The following is a 5,000-nucleotide window of genomic DNA, read 5'->3' as shown; positions in this document are numbered from 1 at the left end:
GGATTCGCTGTTCGGGGAGAGCGCATAGTCGCCATAGCACAGCGTCACCCCAAGTTTCTTTCATTATTGGTTTCTTATGTTTACAAGTGTACCTGTTTTTACTATAAAAGCGTTGTTGTTGTTGTTGTTTTTCTTCGTGATTTATTCAGAGTCAACACTATTGTCGCCGTGGGTTCTCTTACGTGCGCTAAGTTTCATGCTGTCACACGGGACCTGGGCTTATGGTCTCGTCCGAAATACTAGCGCCCAGACCACCACTCAAGGTGTGGTGAATTGGGAGGGGGGGGATCGGGAGGGATCGGGGGGGAGGGGCATGGGGGGTGGGGGGGGGTTAAAAGTGCCGGTCCATGTGGGAATGGAACTCGGGCACACTGCCTTCCCAATGGGGAGCACCACGTCCAGACCACCGCTCCCCGGACCTCAGTGTGAAAGACGTGGCTGTCTTGTGCTGCTGGGCTGACGTAGACTGTGGACTAACACTCTTCTCCCTCTCTCTCTCTCTCTCCCTCTCTCTCTGTCCTTCTCTCTCTCTCTCTCTCTCTCTCTCTCTCTAACATACACGCGCGCGCGCACACACACACTCATGCGTCCTCCCTACCCCCACCCAAATACCCTCCAATACACACACACACACACACACACACACACTCGCCCTCCTCCCCCCTCCCACACGCACATACCCTCCAACTCACAGACACACACATACACACACACGTCCCCCACCCCCTCCAACATCCCCCTTACACACACACACACACACACTCTCTCTCTCTCTCACTCGCCCCCCCCCTCCCACACCCCCACACCCTCCCACTCCCCAGCTCCCCACACACACACACTGGCTGCTGGTTGGAGTCAACAGAACCTGGTGGGTACCGTAACGGTTGAGCTTCATTCTTCAGCCTGTGTGTGTGTGTGAGGTGACTGTGCTTCTGTCTCCACTGCTTCCTTCTTCATCCTGTCTGCCTGTGTGTTTTATCATTATTATTATTATTTTAATTATATTATTATTATTTATTTATTTGTTTATTTATTTATATATATTTATCTTATTTATTTATTTATTTATTTATTTTGTTTGCTTATGGTTGACTTCATCAAGTTTTTGCGCCTTAAACATATTATTATTAGTAGTAGTAGTTCTTTTTTTTATGTATTTATCTTTTTTTTTCTTTTCTTTTTTCTCAAGGCCTGACTAAGCGCTTTGGGTTACGCTGCTGGTCAGGCATCTGTCCTCACTGCTTCCAGCGAATGACCAGGACTCTGTGTGTGTGTGTGAGGGTCATTGTGAATCTTTGGGAGGAGGACTCCTATCAAAGTTCAGGCCACAGGTAAGTATCGTTTAATCTTTCCATTCTACCTTTTCTTCCACTGGGCACAAGTTGTCCTCTTTTGGGTTTGTGTAGAAATTACTGTCCGCTTTGCTTCAACTCATCTGGTGCTGGCAATGTGTATGGGGCATGTTTGGTTCACGTGGGTTTCGTGGAAATATCCATATTTCTTCCCCTGTGTTCTGTCCATTCAGTATCGGTCCAAAGACGGAAAAATCGTAAATTTGCTTGAATAATATTGTAATGTATACTCTGCATTTCTTCCCGAGGGATTATTCACCAATTTACAAGATTTTCCGTCATATAAACGGAAAAGTACGGGGGAAGAAATGCGGGTATTTCCGAAAATAATGCATGAATGTAATTTTGTCATTCAAACACACGCACGCGCGCGCGTCATAGCGCTCACAACACACACACACACACACACACACACAAATGAGCACGCACACTGTGCATACATTGTACAAACTGTATTAATCGTACATTTCGCAGACAGTTTTTTTCCCCATCTACATGTTGTAACATTTCCAGAACTGTTCACTTCAAGCCAGCAATCAGTCGGTATGGAGTATACCGGGGGAGTTGTATTGTATTGTATTGTATTGTATTGTATTGTATTGTATTGTATTGTATTGTGTTGTGTTGTATTGTATTGTGTTGTATTGTGTTGTATTGTATTGTATTGTGTTGTGTTGTATTGTATTGTGTTGTATTGTATTGTATTGTATTGTATTGTATTGTATTGTGTTGTGTTGTGTTGTATTGTGTTGTGTTGCATTGTGTTGTATTGTATTGTGTTATAATGTATTGTATTGTATTGCATTGTATTGTATTGTGTTGTATTGTATTGTATTGTATTGTGTTGTGTTGTTTTGCATTGTGTTGTACTGCATTGTGTTCCGTTACGTTGTGTAGCATTGTATTGTATTGTGTTGTATTGTATTGTATTGTATTGTATTGTGTTGTGTTGCATTGTGTTGTATTGTATTGTATTGTATTGTGTTGTGTTGTGTTGTTTTGCATTGTGTTGTACTGCATTGCGTTCCGTTACGTTGTGTAGCATTGTATTGTATTGTATTGTGTTGTGTTGTGTTGTATTGTATTGTATTGTATTTTCTCCTTTCACCCTTTCTCTCTTTCTTTCTTTTTTCTTTGTTTATTTCTTTTCCTTGGTTTCTTCTTCCACCCTTTCATTCTTTCCTTCCTCCTTTTCTGTTTTTCTCTCGCAACTTTTAGGTCTCAGAATGAGCGAGACGAGATCGTGAATTAACTCACTCAGTACGGCCAGTCCTCTCTTCTCCTCTACACAGACCCCTCGGATGTCCAGTGGGTGTCTGAATGACCCAACCTTTAGCTTCTGTCGTCAGAATTGTGGTATTCTTTGTCAACATTCACCTCTTCAGTATAAGAGCCTTCCGCTTGCAATATTTTGATGATGGTAATTGGGGTGAAACGCTGTTAACGTCGTCTCTTTCGCCGTTCGTATGGAGAGAGTTAATTTCTTTACTGGTTTCAAAGAGAGCTATACTGATCAACCAGTATCCTTCTCCTTCTTCTTCTTCTTGTTGAAGGGGGAAGAGGCCCCTCGATGTATTCCCTGTGATGAGCCTCTCACCGTGAAACACGTGCTCCTTGACTGTTGGGATCTGCATTGACGTTAGACACAGACATTACACGGTGGTTTCTTTGAAGACCTTGTTTCGTGATGTCCCTCCGTGGACGCTGATGGACTTCTTGAAAGAAGTGAACATTTTTAATCAGATTTGAAGGTTTTAAACTATGGAAGTTGTTTTTTTTAAAACTTTGAGTGGAAAGTTTGAAGTGGTGATTCGTTTCAAGTTAATTGTTTGTTTTCTTTTTACCCTTGTAGTAGTTATTAACGTGGCGATAGCCTTGAGATGGCCTTAGTGGTCGGCGAGGCTCTAAGCACCATAATTTTTATCTAATTCTATTTCATCTTTTTCCGATGATTTGATCTGTATTTTATCTATGTCGTGCTGATGACTTGAATAATGGTTTCATCTTGACTGCTCTGTCTATTTATAGTCCCGCAAAGTGTGGTGTGATTTTCAGTCTAGTTGTTGGCTCAGAAACACATCTGGTTCCTAGTTGGCCTACTACACTCCATACTTTGTTTTAGGTCTGCAAGTGCTTAAGTTTTACTATCAGAGTTCATTTTTCTACATAATTTTACCAGCAACAACACTCTTGGTTCGTACGCTGAGTGCATGTTGCACACAGGACCTCGGTTTACCTCATCCAACGACACTAGTATCTCTCTAGTGTCTATGACCTCATCAACCGGAAGACTTGCACCCATACCACCTTTCAAGATTTAGTAAGGGGGATGAGGGGGTTGGGGTTGTGTGTGTGAAAGAATACATGTTTTGTTGAGCTTCTACTCCTCCGTCTCCGTCTTCTTCTTCTGATCATCGTCATACTTCTTCTTCTTCTTTTGATCATCGTCATACTTCTTCTTCTTTTGATCATCGTCATACTTCTTCTTCTTCTTTTGATCGTCGTCATACTTCTTCTTCTTCTGATCATCGTCATACTTCTTCTTCTTCTTCTGATCATTGTCATACTTCTTCTTCTTCTTTTGATCATCGTCATACTTCTTCTTCTTCTGATCATCGTCATACTTCTTCTTCTTCTGATCATCGTCATACTTCTTCTTCTTCTGATCATCGTCATACTTCTTCTTCTTCTGATCATCGTCATACTTCTTCTTCTTTTGATCATCGTCATACTTCTTCTTCTTTTGATCATCGTCATACTTCTTCTTCTTCTGATCATCGTCATACTTCTTCTTCTTCTGATCATCGTCATACTTCTTATTATTATTGTTGTTATTATGCATCATCGTTATACTTCTTCTTCTCTCCCTGCATCATCATCATACTTCTTCTTCTTCTTTTTTGTCTTCTTCTTCTTCTGCATCATCGTCATATTTCTTCTTCTTCTTCTGCATCATCGTCATACTTCTTCTTCTTCTTTTGATCATCGTCATACTTCTTCTTCTTCTTCTTCTCCTCCTCCTCCTTCTTCTTCTTCTTCTTATTATTATTATGCATCATCGTTATACTTCTTCTTCTTCTCTTCCTGCATCATCATCATACTTCTTCTTTTTCTTCCTCTTCCTCTTCTTCTGCATCATCATATTTCTTCTTCTTTTTCTGCATCGTCGTCATAACTATTTCTTCTTCTCCTCCTCCTCCTCCTATTCTTCTTCTTTTTCTACATCAACGTCATACTTCTTCTTTTTCTTCTTCTTGTTCTTCTTCTGCATCATCGTCATACTTCTTCTTCTGCTTCATCGTCATATTTCCTCTTCTTCTGCATCTTCGTCATATTTCTTCTTCTGCATCATCGTCATATTTCTTCTTCTTCTTCTGCATCATCGTCATACTTCTTCTTCTGTATCGTCGTCATAATTATTTCTTCTTCTCCTCCTCCTCCTCTTCCTCCTCCTTCTCCTATTCTTCTTCTTCTTTTTCTACATCAACGTCATACTTCTTCTTTTTCTTCTTCTTCTTCTTCTTCTTCTGCATTATCGTCATACTTCTTCTTCTGCATCATCTTCATATTTCTTCTTCTTCTGCTTCTTCTGCATCTTTGTCATAATTATTTCTTCTTCTTCTCCTCCTTCTCCTCCTCCTAATCTTC

The 5,000-nt window shown here is 40.8% G+C and overlaps 1 protein-coding gene across 1 annotated transcript in view; it reads left to right on the top strand.

Moving 5' to 3' along the window:
- The first annotated feature begins 1,203 nt into the window (after positions 1-1,203).
- LOC143300031 (uncharacterized) overlaps positions 1,204-5,000 on the top strand; it is a 50,476-nt gene continuing 46,679 nt past the window's right edge. Inside the window, exon 1 of the mRNA XM_076613587.1 lies at positions 1,204-1,331. The gene's annotated coding sequence lies outside the window, so the exon portion shown is untranslated. The remainder of the gene's footprint in view (positions 1,332-5,000) is intronic.

Source organism: Babylonia areolata, chromosome 25, assembly GCF_041734735.1.
Source record: "Babylonia areolata isolate BAREFJ2019XMU chromosome 25, ASM4173473v1, whole genome shotgun sequence".
Taxonomy (NCBI): Eukaryota; Metazoa; Mollusca; class Gastropoda; order Neogastropoda; family Buccinidae; genus Babylonia; species Babylonia areolata.
This window is presented reverse-complemented; position numbering and strand designations above follow the sequence as displayed.